Below are 21,874 nucleotides of genomic sequence, written 5' to 3' on the forward strand. Positions count from 1 at the left end.
TGTAACAAGAGGAGAGTCATGTAAAGGCGGTATTCATCGTCAGCCTACTGATAGTCTTTTGAATACATATATTTTACTGGATACACTTGTTTACAGCAGAGTTAATAGTTATGGCATATTGCTAATCTGAGAAAGTCCGACTGCTTGGAACTCCCCAAAGGGGTCATCAGCCCTTCAACATCTTCCGTAACATAGCCCCATACAAGCGAGTCACAACCCCAAGCTCTGAGCAGACAATGTGACAGCGGGGCTGATAGAAGATTTATACAAAGTAGCCTGCAGAGTAGTAAATGCTGTGGATGAGAGCGGAGAATAATACAGGCTGAACAAGCAGGGATAATACAAACACTTTGGTATCTTGCAACATTTCGCTGCAACCATATGGTACAGGATATGCCTTACATGTCTGATGATAATTTGGGATCCTACTAAGCCAGTCTCACAAGGGCGATACGGATTTCGCATCTGGGAGCCCAAAGTGGAATGTGGCTCTAACCCTGACCGGTGACACCGCGTACCTTCTTATCCTGTGCTGCCGATGATTGTTGGTGCTTACCGGCAGTCTTACACAGTACAGATTTTTTTTTTCTTTAAAATATTTGTTTTTGCTGCACCGACGCTATGTGATGACGCGGGTACCGGCAGCCTATTCGTAATGTCAACTGCAGATGGGCTGCGGGTCGGACAGCTGCCATTGACTTCAATTACGCACAAAAATAGAACAGGCTACGATTTAAAATCCACTTGCAGAAATAGCAATCTCTATTCACTCATCTGAGCCGATATGCAAATGCTCTATTTTTTTTTTCAATGCGTGCAGAACACTGCAGATCGCGGGTGACTATCATGAATTCCGAAATTGAAGTCTGGTCGTGCGAGATCGGCCTTAGAGATCCCCACCTATTGGGAGAAGGCAGGTCCCTGACCTATTCCTCTGGGAATCTAGCACTTTCACCGACTCCAGTAATAGGAAAAAGAGTGGTAACATATCCCATCGGAGGTTCTATTATTTTGCATATGTGCCAAACTTTTATTATTGTTTAGCTTTTTTTTATTATTACGCTTTTCATGTTTGTTAGTGGTTACAGATCACTAAACATTACTGCCATTACTCTGTATATGCTTAGGATTGGATTTGGTCTGCAACATGTTAAATAAAGTTAAGTTTTAAAGAAAAAGTAAATAAATAAATTTGGTAACATGGGTGCCGCACAGGTGCCCTGCGTGCCCTGTCATACAACCCCCTGCATTTGGATGTCTATTCTTCATCTTGGACAAAAACTGGAAATGCTTCCTAAGAGAGACAATGTGAACGAACACACGGCAGCGGAATCAGAGCAACAATACTCCACATCTGGTGGAAAGCTGCATTAACTCTGGAACTGATGGAAAGCATTAAACACAACAAATTCTATTTTGCAGCCAATATATTGTGACTTGCAGCAGGCGAGGGAGATGTGTGCTCAGCAGTATTGTTGGAATGGATTTCCCACACCGCTCGGGGAAGGGGGAGGTCAGCGCCAGGGGACGGGCACCAACTCTGCTTAATACAGTGAAAAAAAACACCACTCCTATTAGATGACTTGGCTGAAAAACACTAGATTAGAAAGAAAAAGAGAACTAACAACTGAAAACTCCAGAGCTCTTCAATAGGGAGGGAGGAATAAGTGGCACCCAGACAGCTCTGGTGGCGGCTTATCTCCAGCGAGAACAAGGGGATGGGACATGTTAAAATACAATATGCCTAAACCTACTTTCAAAAAAGAAGATGGAACAATACCTCTACAGCGCCACCTATTGGATGGCAGCGTTTCTGCAAATCAGAGTCAGACCGTTTTAAATAAGTCTTTATAAGGATGAGTTTGAAGGATCCGACATTGACCTGCAAGAATGCTGCCATCCAATAGGTGGTGCTGCAGAGGTCTTGTTCCATCTTTAGTTGTATACAATTTCTCCAAGGAGAATGGATGGTCTTATAAGTCTCCTCACACACCTTTTAGTGCTCTTCTTAACCCATTAAGGACCAAGCACAATAAATTTACGGCACTTGGGCCTGGGCTTTAACCCCAGCCAATAGTAAAAATACATTGTAGGATTAAAGCCCCTGATTGATAGCAGAAGCAGGTTGGGTTGTCAGCTGTTAGTCACAGCTGATAACCCAGAGGAGGAAGGGGGGGTGGGGGGGGTTTTAACCCCTTCTACCTCCTCCTTTCTTTAGTACACAGCGCTCAATGAGTGCTATGCACTAAAGGGTGAAAGTGGAAGTGTTTCTTCCACTACGCAAGCTGGCAGTCACATGACAGCCAGGTCCCCCTGTTACAGCAAAGTTGCAGGAGATGCAGGGTCCTAGCAGACCCTGATCAGCTCTGCCAGTGACTACTGTCACTACAGGGCATGTTTTTCCCTATAACTGGTGCTCCTATGGATGACCCAGCTACAGTAAAAAAAAATGTAAAAAAATAAATAAATAAATAAGATCATGTGAATCTCCCCCAGAGGTCTTATATGACATCATGGGGGACATAGAAAGTATAAAAAAAACAATTGCATAAATAAGAAACAAAAATTACAGAATAAAATAAAAATATATACATAAAGAAAATAACCCAAAGCCGACGCCAACAAAACTGTCGCTATATGCGCCATGTAATCCAAAAGCATACATATTATATATCAAAACGTCTGAAACAAAATGAGGAACCCGTTCCCATACTTTATTTTAGTGCAAATATACTAATTTTAAAAAATAACTATAAATGTTTAAAGTATTCATCCGAAGTACTGCCGGTGACTGGCCATTGCAAGACAAAACAACTCATTAGTCTGCGGCTATACAGTCAGTGTGGTGCAACAGCTTAACTCATAAGGAAAAAAAAAAAGAAAAAAGCCCACGTACTACTCACACTTCTTTAATCCCCTGCAAGCCCAGCACAGATATCAGAGGGGTCCCCACGGGTCTTTGTTTGCAGCTGCCAGTGACCTGACACTTGTCAGCTGCAGCCAATCAGTGACCTAATACTGGTATCTAGAGATGAGCGAACCTACTCGGCCGCGCCCCTTTTTCGCCCGAGCGCCGCGATTTTCGAGTACTTCCGTACTCGGGCGAAAAGATTCGGGGGGGGGGCACCGTGGGTGAGTGGGGGGTTGTAGCGGGGAGTGGGGGGGGGGGGGGGGAGGGAAGAGAGAAAGGGCTCCCCCCTGTTCCCCGCTGCTATCCCCCGTTACGCCACGCCTCCCCCCGCCCCCCGGATCTTTTCACCCGAGTACGGAAGTACACGGAAATCGCGGTGCTCGATCGAGTAATTACTCGAAGCGAGTATATTCGCTCATCTCTACTGGTATCCCATCACTTTACTGCTGGCAGCTTGAAAAAGCAGCAAGGCCGATCTCACATGAATAGAGTTGAATTACGGAATCCGCAATAGCCATCCACACGGACGATACGCGGTAATATGCATGCATTGAATTGCATGGACCTTCGCCAGTTCACTCCCACTTGCAGGTAGGAATTGCGGATTCTGCGAGCGGAAGAAAAAAATTAAAAAAATAAAAAATCACAGCATGTTTTATTTTACAGCACATATGGGCTCCATTGATCTCTATCGATTTGTTTGATCCGCGGTACATACACAATTAACATTGCATATGGGCGCGGATTCGCTTGCAAGTTGCTAGGAGTCCAGATGCAAATGGTATAAAGAAAGCAGGAATTTGTAGGCAGATAATGCAGGACAGAGTCTGGGGAGTAGCACACCATCCAGACTGCTGCTTGCAACCCCCGCTTGTTCTTCTGGGCTCTTCCTCCACAAGAATAAGGTTTGGGGGTTTTTCGTGAAAGTGGTTTATACTACTTCCAAAATAAGTAGTATAAACCAGCCGAGCCTGGAGAGCAGTATCCTGGTCTAAAGGCCCTCAGAACCGCTCTCACCACGACAGAACAAGTGGATGTCGCCTGGGTGATAGAAGGGGCTTCCCAGGGTGTTGTGCTACTTTCTCAGGTCATTCCCTGTTTTGTTACCTTTTTTCTGCATGGACGATACGCTGTTCTTAAATGTACATTTGCCCAGAAAACCACACGCATACGCGATCATTCACAGGTTTTCCGCTGTAGATATTCGCACGCGGAACCCAACCTGTTCATGTGAACCCGACCCTAAGAAGTTGAAAAGAATAGCAATTTTCATTTTTATTAATTACATTTGTGACTCTGCCCCAAGACCAGACAATCCCTTTAACGCAGTTGTCAATTGAGGAAAAGTACCAATTGCCCAATCCAGTCAATTCCGCCACTTCAAGCAGTGTAGATTCTTCCTCCCACTCAGATTTGTCAGTGATTTCATTGCAATGAACTGGCAGAAGGGCCAATTTCCAGTCTCCTCCTCTGTATGGGTGTGGAGGTGCAGGACTAGATGGGGTAAGCATTTTGCTCCCTGAACCACCCCTTTAACTACTGAATGACATCTGCAGTTGATGGTGAATCCACAAACTTGCATTCATCCCCTCCACAACAGTCTCTCAGTATTAAAAAAAAGGCAAATAAAAAAGGATGGAATTAGCCTTTTCCCCCTTTTTTAGAGACTGCTCAGATGCCGGCTGCACAACCTGGATCAATTGTTTGTGCTAATCTGTGTTTACAGTGTTGGAAAAAAATATCTGTATTGCAAAGTAGGAGTTGCTTTTTTATAATTAAATGCTTTCAGCGGTTCAACGAGGCAGGTTACAATTAAGGCTCGTGTTGCCCACACAGAGTGCAAGCGGCGCACCTGAAAAATATCAGCCGCAAAAGTCGGCTCACGCTGAGATTATGCATTTCAGAGCTGAACTGTTAAAACAGATTTCCAGCCAAGGAAACTCGGAAAGTGATGATGGTAAATGCTCAGGCACAATGCCAACGTGACTGGCACGTCCATGGGAGCTTCCTTACTTTAAAAGGTTTTACTACACACCATTGTTCTGCTACTTTGTTGCTCTTCTGTAGTCTGGGGAGTAACAGATAATAAACTTGGGGTTCTTCCAAAAAATAAAAAACACAACTTTAACAATCTGCGTTTCTATGTAGCTGGATGCCAATCACCCACCTCTGGGTTAGTCCTTTACTGCACGCCACTAATGGAAATGTATTCTAAATCCTGAAGCAACAGATATGAGAAGCAAAGCTGCAGAAATCACAGAGAGCTCAGATGCTGCTATTACATCACCTACTGGAGATGGATTTGCAGGAATCCATCCAATAGGTGGCGCTGCAGAGGTCTTGTTCCATTTTCCTTATTTGCATATTTCTCAGAGGAGCAACATAGCCTTGTAAGTCTCCTCACTCACCTTTTAGGTGCTCCTTAGGCCCCCTGTCCACGGCTGAGGCGGGAGCGCTGTCAGGTTTCCAAGGTGAGCCTATCTGATCTAGAGGCTCATCACGGAGATTCTCTAACCCCTTCCACATGAAGCCCACCGAGTATGCGGAAACACAAGAAACCATATTTGCGAAGGTGGATTAATATAAGACTTTTAGGAGAAAAAAAACTAAAACGTGACAATCATTAAAGGGGTTGTCTCACGGCAGCAAGTAGGGTTATACACTTCTGTATGGCCATATTAATGCACTTTGTAATGTACATTGTGCATTAAATATGAGCCATACAGAAGTTATTCACTTACCTGCTCCGTTGCTGGCGTCACCCGTCGCCATGGATCCGTCTAATTCTGATGTCTTCTTGCTTTTTTAGACGCGCTTGCGCTGTGCGGTCTTCTCCCCTTCTGCTCGGTCCAGGCACGAGCGGCGTTCTGGCTCCGCCCCCTACTACGCGTCATCGCGTAGCTCCGCCCCATCACGTGTGCCGATTCCAGCCAATCAGGAGGCTGGAATCGGCAATGGAACGCACAGAGCCCATGGTGCACCATGGGAGAAGACCCGCGGTGCACCATGGGAGAAAACCGCAGTGCATCCCTGGGAAAGGACCGGCGGCCATCTTGGGAGAAGATTTTTTTAAAGTCCTTATTTCGTCAGATCGGTAAGTAGCAAGCGGCTTAAAAACCGCTTTACTTTGCTATTTTATGTCGGGGGGGGGGGGTGACAGGGGGAATGGGGTAAGGTAAAATTTTGAGGTTTGCCGCGAGACAACCCCTTTAAGTTAACCTTTATTTGAGGTTAATTGTAATTTTCCGGAGTGGAAATACTGAATGTAAATACTGAATTGAACTCTTAGACGGAGTTTCACATCATCTGGTTCCATGTCGTGACTTGCAAAGGAGCATAAAAGGGAAAAGGTGATTTTGACGCGGCTGCCATCAGGCGGCGCTAGGTAAACCTTGCTGCTGTAGGAAATCAATGAATGCATTCTCCTTCTGGGCTTATGCCAGGCATTTTACCCTAAAGCAGACCGTATTGTCTTTGTTCAGATCTCTACGCCGCGCTCGGTGCGACGGAAGAGACTCTCGTTTTACTGGTTGTTTTATTTTCTATTTTCTCTTTAGTATTTTAGATATCAGTCGGTGGAATCACTGGTGTTATTTAATATTCATACGGCATAATATATAGATAGGCAAATCATACTATGCAAATTATCTCATGGAATGTGAAGGGACTCAGATCGCCAAAAACACGGACATTAGTTATACGTCACCTAAAACGGCTAAAAGCAGACATTGCGCTACTGCAGGAAACATATCTGACAGAAGTTGGCTATTATCACATGTGAAGGTTATGGGTAGGGGAGGTTTATGGGTCGCCAGCAGTCCACTCAAAGGCGGGAGTAATGATATCATTATAAAGGGTTTGGGCTGAGCGGTACAGTAGCAGTGGCAAAACTCTGGTGGCAGGGCTATGCGTTATGGACTACAAAAAGTCTGGAGGAATCTACTATCTACAATGTATATGGACCTGATATTAATAACAATTTTATGCAGATCTGTCCGACAAGATATTAACAAATACGGTGACTTTCAAAGCGGTGGGGGGGGGGATTTCAGTTCAGTGGTTAGGACAATAGAAGGCCGACGTAGCCGGGTCATCAGGGGTAACATTGCTGGATACCAAGACTCCAACCTACAAAACTTTATCAACGTATCCCAACTCAGGGGTGTTTGGGGAGAACATAACCCGGAGGGCCCAGAATTCACTCACTTCTCCCATGCACACAATTCATGGTCCAGGATAGATGATATATTTGATATATCACCCCATACGCTGCAAAGGCTAGCTAAGATTGACATAGGGGCCCTGGTGATTTCAGATCCTGCCCCAGTACTGTTATCGCTGTATGACAAGACCCCCAGGGGCACAGACTACTTTTGGAGATTCGCTTTCTATCCAGCGGAGGACGTAACCTTCCGCTCGTTACTACGGGGCTGATGGTTGGAGTACATGTCTGACAATGAGGTGCACTCCAACAATCCTCAATCACTTGGGGACACGGCTAAAGCAGTTATCAGAGGTAGGCTAATTGTACATGTAATCTCACTAAAAAGAAAAATCATACACAACATATATGACTTCAGCAGGCAGCTGCGGGACGCATACACTCAGCTTCAGGATAGGCCAACCGAACAGCATAACGGCATGTTATGGGTAACGGCGAAAGAATCCTACGAAACCTGGCTACAAAAACGGGAACAATTGTCATATATGCAGAAAGAGGCTCGCTTGCTTAGATATGACGCCCTTTATATGGTTACATAAATGCCCACGCATCGCCCTAAAAAAACTTACACTCTGAGGCCTCATGTCCACGGGGAAAATCAGGCCCGCTACGGATTCTCCATGGAGAATCCGTAGCGGGTCCCTCCTGCCCCGTGAACATGAGGCATAAAAATAATAAACTCACCTTTCACCCGCTCCGGATCTTCCCTTCGCCGCGGCGTCATCTTCTCTGCGTCGCGGCCGGATCTTCTTTCTTCGGCCCGGCGGATGTGCAGGGCACGTCGGTGACGTGACCCGCGCATGCGCCGGCCCGAAGAAAAAAGATCCGGCCGCGAAGGAGAGAAGATGGAGCCGCGGCGAAGGGAAGAACCGGAGCGGGTGAGTAAATTCCGATTTGTGTCTCCCACGGATCCGGACAGCTTCCATAGGCTTCAATAGAGAGGGAGACCCGCACGAAAATGGAGCATGGTCCAGATTTTTTCATGCTCCCTTTTATTGACCATCCGCGGGTATTTATCTACCCGCGGGTGGTCAATGCATCCCTATGGGATGCGGATCCGCGTGCAGGAGAAGAGTTAAAATCCACTGCGGATTTTAATTCTTTTTTTGCCCGTGGACATGAGGCCTAAGTGTAGAGGGGGACACAATTTTCCAGATATTCGCACATACAATGTGGCCAGCCTAATGAGATACTCCTAGACTGGTTGTGGGGAACAAACTATTTCTCGAACTATGATCTAGAAACACAACAGCAACCCCCGTGGAGCCTAAATGCCCTATTACACACAAGCTTTACCAATCTCCCGCCGGACAGTAAACACTATAACGGCCTGGAAAATAACCCGTAAAGCCTATGGTCTATCGTTTAAAATGTCAACGCACATGAGCTTATCGGGACAGCCAGAATTTAAAGAGGGACAGGAAAACAAAATGTTTGAACTGTGGTGTATTAAGGGCATTACAAAAGTCCAACACTGTCTCCATCAAGAAGAACCCAGGCACAAGACGAAGAAATGTGCGACACATATAAATTTACCCACATCTCACTTCCTACCGTATGCCCAAATACGAAGCTTCTTATGTGCTAGATTAGTTGACGTCTCTAAAGAAACAATACTTAACCCTATAGACGTTCTCATGAGAAGCTCCTCACAAAAACAATCAATCTCTGATCTGTATTCTAGGTTCAGGGAAGGGTGGTTGACAGGACCTGGAGATACCCCAGGAGATAGTTAACCCCTTAGTGACCAGTCCATAGTGTTTTTACATCCTAGCCAAGTGCGCTTTAATCCCTAAGGACGTAAAAACATGCTTCCGGCTTGGATTAAAGCCACGTGAGCTATGGATGTGACACCTCCATGCTGTCGGTGCCCGCAGATAGCCGACAGCCTGGAGCTGTCATCTTGGGCTGCAGGTAGTCCCCTACCCCCGGCAATGCGATCGGCGCTATACAATGGAGAGCGCCGATCACATTAAGGTGCAAAAAAGATTTTAAAAAGTTAAAGATTCAGCTGCTTTCATAGATCGGATCCATGAGGGCAGATGAGACTACTCACCTGCCTTGTCCGTGGTGACCCGCGGTGAACTGGTTCTCCTGCACCCGACGCCGCTCTTCTGCGCATGTGCGCCAGACGGATGATGTCACACACATGCGCAGAAGGCAAATTTAAAATTTCCTGACTTTCGGCTGCTGAAGCTAGCCTGGAACCAGGAGATGTCACCAGGGACGCGGTAAGCAGTCCCCGGGCCCATGATTTAAAAAAAGTTCAAGTTTCACCTCCTCTCATGAATTGGATCCACGGGGGATGTGAAAATACTCACGCCGGGTCCTCCGCAATGTCCTGATATTCGGGGACCTGAAGTCTCCTTTTGCGCGTCCGATGTCATTCATTGGGCACGTGCACAGAGGGGCTCGCACCCCAGGAAATTCAAAATCATTTTGGTTCTGTCTACCACGTACAGCCAGGAGCAGAGAGATGTCTCTGAGGACATGATCACTGCTGTCCAATGGATAACAGTGATCATTTAAAGTAAAAAAAAAAAAAAAAAAAGGTTTAAAAGCTAACGTTTCATCTCCCCCAACGGATCATACCCGTGAGGGAGGATGAAATTACGTACCTAAAGCCCCCGGATTTATCTGCGGACCTTAGCCCAGCTTCTGCACATGCGCCCATCGCCAAAATGGTGGACGCATGCGCAAAAGCCATCATTTGCCAGAGTAATTTAAATTCTTCCTGCTCCTGGCTACAAAACTTAGCCGAGAGCCTGGAGATTTCACTAGGGGCCGCGGTGAGCGATTCCTGATCACATGTTCGTTGTTATCCAATGGATAAAGGCGATCACATAAAAGTTTAGGTTTAATCTCCCCTCTCCAAAAGTATCCGAGAGCCTGGAGCAGTGACCGGTGGCCTCATTGAGCAGTCCCCGGTCACGTGATAAAAAGGTAGAGATCTACCTTAAGTCGGTCTCACAAGAGCGGATAGGAATTGCGAATTCTGCAAGCGTTTGATTCGCGGTAATACGCAGATCAATCAAATTAATTGGCGACATTAGAGCAAATATGCTTTCTGAGTGAGGGGGCCAGCTTTGGCCAACGGGCCTTGAGTTTGTTACCTGTGCTCTAGAGACTGCAAGAAAAAATGTACTACAGATAACATATAAGAATAAAGCTGTAATATACCCAAGTGTATGAATATACAGCATGACAGATTGTATCTCACCCAAGAACAACATGGCAGCCGCTATAAATGGCGCTAGATGGATAATATAATGGAAAATACAAGAAAGGGAAAGTTTTAAGTAGCCAATCAAAGCCCTAATATATGAGTATGCAAGGTAAGATGATGGGAGTGCGGCCAACCTTTACATCTACTGCTGTGTGAACCATTGTGACAGGTGCCACCAGCAACAGCCAATAGGATCGCAGGATTTGCTTCCAAGCCGAGCAGGAAAACAACAGTTGGTGCCAGTCAGCGATTGCTCTTTTAGAGTTGAGACCGGCTCCCTATTGCTCCTATTACAGCGATTTTAGCGACTTTCATCTTCAATTGAGATATCGAATCTACATCTACACCATCTGCATCTACACCATCTGCATCTACACCATCTGCATCTACACCATCTGCATCTACACCATCTGCATCTACACCATCTGCATCTACACCATCTGCATCTACACCATCTGCATCTACACCATCTGCATCTACACCATCTGCATCTACACCATCTGCATCTACACCATCTGCATCTACACCATCTGCATCTACACCATCTGCATCTACACCATCTGCATCTACACCATCTGCATCTACACCATCTGCATCTACACCATCTGCATCTACACCATCTACATCTACACCATCTACATCTACACCATCTGCATCTATACCATCTACATCTACATCTACACCATCTACATCTACATCAGCGATGCAGAATACACCACCCGCTGCCCGTGTGGAGGGGTAAGTACCAAATGTGAGGACTGTATACTGCCATATGCTGAGCCTGCTGTATTATAAAAGTTGTCTTACAGACCTGCTGTATTCTTGTGTTCTTGCTTTTTTTTTTTCTTTGGGGGGGGGGGGGGGCGTAAAACATGTGTTATACTGCTAGAGACTACTAAGAGTAAGGCCGCCTGCACACGAGCGGAAATCCCGCCGCGGGATTTCCCATGGGATTTCCGCCGCTGAAAGTTTGCATAGGAGTGCATTACAATACGCACTCCTATGCAGACGGCCGCGGTTTGGCCGCGCGAGAAACAAACCGCGGCATGTCCTAATTTTCTGCGGGGCACGCACTCACCCGGCCGCCGGCTCCGGTCTGCGCATGCGCCGGCTGCGCGGCAGTCGGCACATGAAAGAGCCGGGGCCGCCAGGCGCGGGTGAGTACGCGCTCGTCCCTGCAGGCGCTCGGGTCGGATCACGCGGCGAGAATTCTCAGTGCTGGATCCGACCCGCTCATCTGCAGGCGGCCTAATACTGTAGTATTTTATATATGGTCCGATGATATTATTTGGAAGTGTACTGATATGAGAAGTGTAATATATAGACATGTCTTATATGTAGAGTGTATAATGTAGGGGTTATACATAATATAGGGGGTATGCGGTGATTATGAATGCTATATAAATCATGTTACTTTCTGTGAGTGACATCCCCCCTGATGAAGCTGCACATGGATTATATTTTTTCCTTGGAAACTGGATGACCAAAAAAAACCACAATTCTGACTTTTTTTTAATCTGCAGCGTTCACCACGCGGGGTATATAACGCTGACAGCGTTCACCACGCGGGGTATATAACGCTGACAGCGTTCACCACGCGGGGTATATAACGCTGACAGCGTTCACCACGCGGGGTATATAACGCTGACAGCGTTCACCACGCGGGGTATATAACGCTGACAGCGTTCACCACGCGGGGTATATAACGCAGACAGCGTTCACCACGCGGGGTATATAACGCAGACAGCGTTCACCACGCGGGGTATATAACGCAGACAGCGTTCACCACGCGGGGTATATAACGCAGACAGCGTTCACCACGCGGGGTATATAACGCAGACAGCGTTCACCACGCGGGGTATATAACGCAGACAGCGTTCACCACGCGGGGTATATAACGCTGGCAGCGTTCACCACGCGGGGTATATAACGCTGACAGCGTTCACCATGCGGGGTATATAATGCAGACAGCGTTCACCATGCGGGGTATATAATGCAGACAGCGTTCACCATGCGGGGTATATAATGCAGACAGCGTTCACCATGCGGGGTATATAATGCTGGCAGCGTTCACCATGCGGGGTATATAATGCTGACAGCGTTCACCATGCGGGGTATATAATGCTGACAGCGTTCACCATGCGGGGTATATAATGCTGACAGCGTTCACCATGCGGGGTATATAATGCAGACAGCGTTCACCATGCGGGGTATATAATGCTGGCAGCGTTCACCATGCGGGGTATATAATGCTGACAGCGTTCACCACGCGGGGTATATAATGCTGACAGCGTTCACCATGCGGGGTATATAATGCATGACTTTGATTCTTGTATCTTATGCAATAAAACTGGTTTTCACACATTTGTCTCCAATTCTTGTGCAACCAACATTTTCAGCTGACAGTACTTGTTGTGCCTCATCCCATCCCTAGCGCGTAATTCCTCCGTATATCTAATGTTGTCGGGTGCCTCTAGCTCAGTAGTGGCAAACCTATGGCACAAGTTCCAGAGGTGGCAGGCAAAACCTGCTCTGCTGGCATGCACCACCATCGGCGGCTCACCACGTTAGTAGTGAATACCGGCAGGGGCCGCAGCGCCCCTGCCAATATTCACTCACTGCACTGCTAGCGGCACTGATCCTGGCACACACTGTGACATCAGTTTGCAACCGGGATCCGCCTCCCCCTCCCCTGATGCCTTGCCTTCTCTTAGGTTCTGCGAGAGCAGGGGGAGGAGGCGTCCACCAACACACTGACGTCACAGTATGCACCTGCAATCAGCGCTGCTGGCAGCACACTGGGCAGAGGAACAGCGGAGCTTCCACAAGGAGGGATAAGTATATGAATATCAGGGGGGCACTGTCACTGCTTAGGGCCACTGTGGAGGGCACAATTACTACTGGGGGCCACTGTGGAATGTTGCTATTATACTGGGTGGCATTGTGCGGGGCACAATTACTAATGGGGGATGCTGTGGGATGTCTATTATACTGGGGGCCGCTGTGGGGTCGTCACAATTATACTGGGGGCCGCTGTGGGGTCGTCACAATTATACTGGGGGCCGCTGTGGGGTCACACAATTATACTGGGGGCCGCTGTGGGGTCACACAATTATACTGGGGACCGATGTGGGGTCACACAATTATACTGGGGACCGCTGTGGGGTCACACAATTATACTGGGGACCGCTGGGGGGGGGTCGCTGTTATACTGGAGACCGCTAGGGGGGGGGGGGGGTCACACAATTGTACTGGAGACCGCTGGGGGGGGGGGGTCGCTGTTATACTGGAGACCGCTGTGGGGGGGTGGGGTCGCTGTTATACTGGAGACCGCTGTGGGGGGGGGGGGGTCACTATTACCATGGGGGCCACTTTGGGGGATGTCACTATTATACTTGGGGTCACTGTGGGATGTCACTATTGTACTGGGGACTGCTGTGGGGTCTCACTATTATACTGGGGGCCGCTGTGAGGTCTTACTATTATATACAGCGATGATTTTTGCAGTCACTGTAGATAGTCACACACCGTCACCTTGCACATATTTATAGTGTTACCTCCCTTAGTATGCCCGGAGGAAGGGCAGTACAGCGGCCATGGTTTCCCTACAGGTTTCCTCCACAGGGGGTTTTTCCTGTCCTGCGTGTTGCTGTTCCCTCTACGTGAGTGATGGGAGGTAACAACCAAAACACATATAATACACAAATAATAAATGTTACATTTTTTAACTTATTGTACTTGGTCTGAGTCCTTTCTTCCAAATCTGTGTGAAGGTAATATGTCATTTAAAGGGAATCTGTCAGCTCCTATGAGCCCCATAAACTAAACTTATGGGCTTATGAGAGTTGAAATGCTGAATCAAGAGATATGAGTGAAAGAGCTCTTTCCCACGAGCGTATATCGGCCGTCCGTTATCACGACCGACCGATATACGCTACGTTGGGAGAGATAAAACTGGTGAAGGGGCGCACAAATCAAACTTTGTGCACCCGTTCACACAGCATGGGTCTTAGCGCATATACGCTGAGACTACCATGCCGTCGCCCTTTTCCCCTCTCTCCCTCCCCATCGCATCCTCACCTCTGCTCTCCTCCCAGCTCGTACTATTTCAATGGGTGTGGGCGGGCAAAGCTAAAAGCCATACCGTCCCGCCTCCTCCCATTGATTGCTATGGACAAGAGGCAGGCAGAGGGCGGGAGATTAGCTCTACCCATGTCCCGCCCCTTGTCCGCAGCCAGCAATGGGAAGAAGCGGAACAGGCAGGCGCTTAGCTCTGTCCCTGTCCCACCCCCTCCCAATGTAAGGAGTCAGCGGGGAGGAAAGCGGAGTGAGGGAGTTTAGCAGCCACGATGCTAAACTCCCTCCCACCTTCAGCCGCTGTTATGGGCTCCTACAGGGGCCCATGCAGCGGCAAACAAATGCCGGCCCAAACGATAATTCCAGGACTATCTTTTGGGCCCGACATAAAAACACCCGGCGCTATATTGGCCGTCCGGGCGCTTCTATGTCTCAGGAATACGGCCATGTGATCTGATGCATTGGAATCCAATACATCAGATCACAGCGTATATCAACCGGGCATGAAAATGGCCCGCTGATATACGCTCATGGGAAAGAGACCTTATACTTACTTGAAGTTGATGGAAGAACAATGGACCCATATAGGCATTTCAGTGAGTTTGACAAGGGCTAAATTACGTTGACTAGACAACTGGGTCAAAACATCTCCAAACAGCAAGCCATGTGGGGCGCTCCTGGTAATACCTAACACAATTGGTCCAAGGAAGGACAACCACTTAACCTGCAACAGGGTCAAGGACACCTAAGGGTTAGTAATACACATAGAGCATGAAAGGCTAGCCCATTTTGAGATGCCTGAAGACAAGTGCATTCGGGTGTCAGTCGGGGGCGGGGAGGGGGGGGGGGGGGGGGAGATCTCTCTCTCACTCTCTCCCCCCCGTTCCTCCCTGCTCACTCCCACAACTGACCGCTCTCCCCCGCCAGCACCCGAATCTTTAGAGACGAGCGGGTAGGTACTCGCATAAGGCACTACTTGCTCGAGTAGTTTGCCTTAGCGAGTATACTCGCTCATCTCTACTGTTAACCCTTTAAATTTCCTGATCCGCATTCAAGAGGTGCGGCTGAATCCCCCACAATGATATTGTGGGTGTCAAGGCAGTTGGGGTATCTTCTGAAGGCTGCCATTAATCGCCTATTAAGACATGCCTGTGGCACGTCTTAATAGAAGGTTGGTCGGAATATAGCATATTGCAATACTTTAGTATTCCATTATATTGTATGAGCACTTAAATGTGCGCAAGTTCAAATCCCCTCTGGGGACTAAAAAAAAAAAAAATATGTTAAAATGTGTAGATTTGATTATTTTAGAAAATACTGAAAACTAAAAAAAAAAATAAAAACAAAAAAGGGCCTTTTCCTAGCTGGCGCATTGAAATATTTAAAAGAATTGGTATCGCGTCCTTAAAACCCAAATTATTAAAATGCCACCGCGGGTTTTTGTGTCCATTGGAAACAAAGAATGCACAAAAGATGAGAAGTGAAAGAATCATTTGGGATTTTTTTGTGTCTTTTACGTCATTGTATATCTTACTTTGCATGCACTATATACATATAACCTTTAGGGCTTATTTAGACGACTGTATATCGGCTCGGTTTTCACGCCGAGCCGATATGCCGTGTCCTTGTCTGCAGGCGGGGGAGGATGGAAGAGCCAGGAGCAGGAACTGATCTCCCGCCTCTTGCCACTATTTGCAATGGGAGGGGTGGGACAGGGGCAGAGCTAAGCGACGGAACTTTGCTCCACCCCCGTCTTGCCCCCTCCTATTGCAAATGATCGGCCATCGGGGTGTGTGAAGACAGCAGCACTAACCACATCAGCTGCACAGCAGCACTGTCATTGCCACCGGCCAGGACATGCAGGGCACAGAGAGGAGAGAGAACAGACCACTTGGAGACAGCTCCGGGGCAGTCAGCAGGGGCGTAACTATAGGGGGTGCAGGGGATGCGGCTGCATCCGGGCCCAGGAGCCTTAGCAGCCCCACCCGGCCCCTCTTCTCCATATTGAGAGCCCAGTACTATGAAAAAAGCATTAGAGTTAGGGGCCCTATTACAGATTTTGCACTGGGGCCTAGAAGCTTCAAGTTACGCCTCTGGCTGTCAGCACTTCCCCACTGAATATCCACCATGGTGATAGACCTTATAAGGACATCTTAAATAAAGTAAACTCCTGGGGAGCTAAAGAAAGGGAGCAGAGCCCTGGAGGAGCATATACACCCCTCCACCCTTGTGGAAGCATAGAATGGTAGAGTTGGAAGGGACCTCCAGGGTCATCGGGCCCAACCCCCTGCTCAGTGCAGGATTCACTGAATCATCCCAGACAGATATTTGTCCAGCCTTTGTTTGAACACTTCAATTGAAGGAGAACTCACCACCTCCCGTGGTAACCTGTTCCATTCATTGATCTCCCTCACTGTCAAAGTTTTTTGTAATAAAAATGTATGATAATGGAAGCAGCAGCCATCTTGTAGCACGTGCGGCTCCTTTCCACACGGGAGGAATAAGTACCAGACAGGAGAGACAAATAATATAAAAAAAACAAAAAAAAACACAGTACTGCAATCCAGTAACCCACAAGCTTAAAGGGGTTGTCCCACGAAAGCAAGTGGGGTTAAGCACTTCTGTATGGCCATATTAATGCACTTTGTAATATACATCATGCATTAAATATTGGCCATACAGAAGTTATACACTTACCCCCTCCGGTGTTGGCGTCCCCGTCTCCATGGCGCCGACCGAAGCCTTCTTCTGCCTGGAATAGACGCGCTTGCGCTGAAGGGGCCGCTCCGGCGTGCTCACGCCACACAGGTCTTCTGCACATGCGCAGAAGACCTCTGTGGCGCGAGCACGCCGCAGCCAGACAGAAGAGGGCAGACTGCGCAAGCGCGTCTAATCCAGGCAGAAGGCGGCTTTGGTCGGCGCCATGGAGATAAGGATGCCAACACCGGAGGGGGTAAGTGTATAACTTCTGTATGGCCAATATTTAATGCACGATGTATATTACAAAGTGCATTAATATGGCCATACAGAAGTGCTTAACCCCACTTGCTTTCGCGGGACAACCCCTTTAATAAATTACCAGAAGAAGAAGGAAGAGCAGCTACTATCCGACCAGCAGAGGGGAAACTGTGAACTCCCTTCCTTTTGTCACTTTTGCGCTGGGAAGGAGCAGTGGAGGTGGGATACTTTCCTAAATCTAGGCTCAAACTTCAACTTCTGAAGGTGTAAACAGCAGTGTGTGTGTGTGTGTGTGTGTGTGTGTGTGTGTGTGTGTGTGTGTGTGTGTGTGTGTGTGTGTGTGTGTGTGTGTGTGTGTGTGTATATATATAAAATGTGATTGTTCTCAGCAAGAGAAATGACGTAATCTTGTAGATATGATACCTTTTAATGGCTAACAAAAATACATGATGTAATAATAGCGAGCTTTCGTACTGATATCAGTGTCTAGTTGCAGAATTCCTTTTAAGTGCGAACCAATCACATCCATATCTGTGCCTTGTCATAAGTATGTATGTTATAAGTGTGTATAAATATGCATGCCTCTTCAGATCCAATCCATTTAAGCCGGAAGAAGTACCCCTGCGTTGGTACGAAAGCTCGCTATTATTACATCATGTATTTTTGTTAGCCATTAAAAGGTATCATATCTACAAGATTACGTCGTCTCTCTTGCTGAGAACAATCACATTTTGCTCTACTGGCTAACACGGTACCAGATCTTTGTTTTCATTATATATATATATATATATATATATATATACATACATATATATACATACATATATATATACATACATATATACACATACATATATACACATATACACACACACACACACACACACACACACACACACACAATATATATACATATACACACACACACACAACCGTTCAAAAGTTTGGGGTCACATTGAAGTGTCATTTTTGAAGGAAAAGCACTGTACTTTTCAATGAAGATAACTTTAAACTAGTCCTAACTTTAAACAAATGCACTCTATACATTGCTAATGTGGTAAATGACTATTCTAGCTGCAAATGCCTGGTTTTTTGTGCAAAATCTACAAAGGTGAATAGAGGCCCATTTCCAGCATCTATCACTCCAGTGTTCTAATGGTACAATGTGTTTGCTCATTGGCTCAGAAGGCTAATTGATGATTAGAAACCCCTTGTGCAATCATGTTCACACATCTGAAAACAGTCTAGCTCGTTACAGAAGCTACAAAACTGACCTTCCTGTGAGCAGATTGAGTTTCTGGAGCATCACATTTGTGGGGTCAATTAAACGCTCAAAATGGCCAGAAATAGAGAACTTTCATCTGAAACTCGACAGTCTAGTCTTGTTCTTAGAAATGAAGGCTATTCCATGCGAGAAATTGCTAAGAAATTGAAGATTTCCTACAACGGTGTGTACTACTCCCTTCAGAGGACAGCACAAACAGGCTCTAACCAGAGTAGAAAAAGAAGTGGGAGGCTGCGTTGCACAACTAAGCAAGAAGATAAGTACATTAGAGTCTCTAGTTTGAGAAACAGACACCTCACAGGTACCCAACTGGCATCTTCATTAAATAGTACCCGCAAAACACCAGTGTCAACATCTACAGTGAAGAGGCGGCTGCGGGATTTTGGGCTTCAGGGCAGAGTGGCAAAGAAAAAGCCATATCTGAGACTGGCCAATAAAAGAAAAAGATTAAGATGGGCAAAAGAACACAGACATTGGACAGAGGAAGACTGGAAAAAAGTGTTGTGGACGGATGAATCCAAGTTTGAGGTGTTTGGATCACAAAGAAGAACGTTTGTGAGACGCAGAACAAATGAAAAGATGCTGGAAGAATGCCTGACGCCATCTGTTAAGCATGGTGGAGGTAATGTGATGGTCTGGGGTTGCTTTGGTGCTGGTAAGGTGGGAGATTTGTACAGGGTAAAAGGGATTCTGAATAAGGAAGGCTATCACTCCATTTTGCAACGCCATGCCATACCCAGTGGACAGCGCTTGATTGGAACCAATTTCATCCTACAACAGGACAATGACCATAAACACACCTCCAAATTGTGCAAGAACTATTTACAGCAGAAGCAGGCAGCTGGTATTCTATCGGTAATGGAGTGGCCAGCGCAGTCACCAGATCTGAACCCCATTGAGCTGTTGTGGGAGCAGCTTGACCGTATGGTACGCCAGAAGTGCCCATCCAACCAATCCAACTTGTGGGAGATGCTTCTAGAAGCGTTGGGTGCAATTTCACAAGCTTACCTCAACAAATTAACAGCTAGAATGTCAAAGGTGTGCAATGCTGTAATTGCTGCAAAAGGAGGATTCTTTGACGAAAGCAAAGTTTGATGTAAAAACAATGTTATTTCAAATACAAATCATTATTTCTAACCTTGTCAATGTCTTGACTCTATTTTCTATTCATTTCACAACGCATGGTGGTGAATAAGTGTGACTTTTCATGGAAAACACAAAATTGTTTGGGTGACCCCAAACTTTTGAACGGTAGTGTATATTATATATATATATATATATATATATATATATATAATTATATATATATATATATATAATTATATATATATATATATATATATATATATATATATATATATATACACACACACACATACATACATATACACATATACATACATATACATATTTATACACACACACTCGATCACTTCCCTGTATGGAGGACTCTGTCATCAAAATGGGTCCTACTAAAGGAAATCAGTCAGAAGTGAATACAAAAGTCCAACGTAGAAACATGCCAGGTCCTCCACAGCGAGACTGCTGTCCAATCTGTATAACACATGATAATTTAGAAGTTGTGAGATGTAACATGCTCTGGTCACAGGCGGTCTTAGATTATTCACTAGAGATTGCCGAGTGCTTCAACTCCGAACCTCTGATGGTTCCCATTGAAGTTAATGAAGCAGTGGCGCAGATGTGCAGCCACGGCCGCCAAAGCTTAAGGATACTGCGGGGGGTCATATCACAAGATCATTGGAGGTCCCAGTGGGCGGACCCCCATCAAGGAGCACAAATTATCACCAATTCTGTGGATAGAGGATAATTTACTGGGATGGAAATACCACTTCAACTGCCATAGACTTTAAAGGAGAGGGCCTTACACAACATAAGGCTGTGTTCACCACCAGAGCATGACTGCCATGGCAGGTAGCTAGAATTCTCCTTAACTCTAGGACTATATGAGTAGAAGCGGGGGACTTGGGTCTTTTTTATGGAAAACTGAACTGTGCTTTAAGACTTGACCACAAACCTGATTATATGACCTACTAAAATTGCATTACGGGCCTTGATATTTAAAAGCAGAACTTCCCCTTTAAGTGCCATTTAAATATCTATATTGTTGTATTGAAGCCATAATGAGCCATTAATGCTTAAATAGCCACTTTTGTTAGTGATGTTTTCTCAGTAAAAGCAGTCCTGCTGCCTACATTTCAAATGAAATTAGCAAGGTGCTTTATGTGGCACGCTGAGCGCCCATCGCCTGTTTACAATCAAAGGATTTAAAAGCTTCTTGCAAAGGCTGTTTGGCCTGCCAGCAAAAGAACATCAGTAAGTGCCAGGCTTACACCTTTTACCAGGATTACATTTTAATTCGACTAAAAAAAATAAATAGTTATAGCTCTGGCTTTATATATACTAGAACGCCAGCGTTATGAGATAGATATATATATATACACATATACATACATATATACACACACACACACACACACACACACACACACACACATATATACACACACACACACACACACACACACATACACACATACACAGGTTACCCCAATTAGAAGATTTCCAATTACTTTCATTAGGCAAAATCAAATTGCAGCGCTTTCCACTGACAGCCGCAATCAATATTCTGGGTTGTCCTGTCGCTCTCAATGTTATTGTCCTTTTGGATTCAGCTATCATTACTGTATGGGAAAGACCCCAAATCTGCTAAAACATGGCAGATGGTGAAAAAGAATCAGTTCAATTGGAGCTGCATACATCTGACTTTAGCAAGTTCCCTCCAAGCAGGGGCTGCCAATACACCAAAACTTTGACACGTGAAGGTCAGCAGATTAGAAGCGATAAAAGTACTACCCCAAAGAAAAAAAAAAAAATATTAATATGAAATTAGCCATCACAGAGCTCTGGACGTTGACTTTGAAAGGTTGTGCAGTGAGACAATTTCTGTTGGAAGCAGATAGCTCTGTTCTTAATCTAGTGGCCAGGTTAGGTATTGCAGGCAAACATTTTCAAACGTTTCAAATGCAGCTTAGTCTGCAATACCAAGCCTGGCCACTACAGTAAAGCCCCATGTCCACAGGCCAACACAGATTCCCCATGCAGAATGCTGCAGCGGCAGCGTGCCACACCTTCCTTCATATATTTTTTAAACTCCTGCTTTCCCGCGGCACAGCA

The 21,874-nt window shown here is 46.1% G+C and overlaps 1 protein-coding gene across 1 annotated transcript in view; it reads right to left on the reverse strand.

Annotated features, from left to right (window-relative positions):
• The window catches only part of NDST2 (N-deacetylase and N-sulfotransferase 2), a 149,383-nt gene that overhangs the window by 62,091 nt on the left and 65,418 nt on the right, over positions 1-21,874 (reverse strand). The window lies entirely within an intron of this gene.

Source organism: Eleutherodactylus coqui, chromosome 4, assembly GCF_035609145.1.
Source record: "Eleutherodactylus coqui strain aEleCoq1 chromosome 4, aEleCoq1.hap1, whole genome shotgun sequence".
Classification (NCBI taxonomy): domain Eukaryota; kingdom Metazoa; phylum Chordata; class Amphibia; order Anura; family Eleutherodactylidae; genus Eleutherodactylus; species Eleutherodactylus coqui.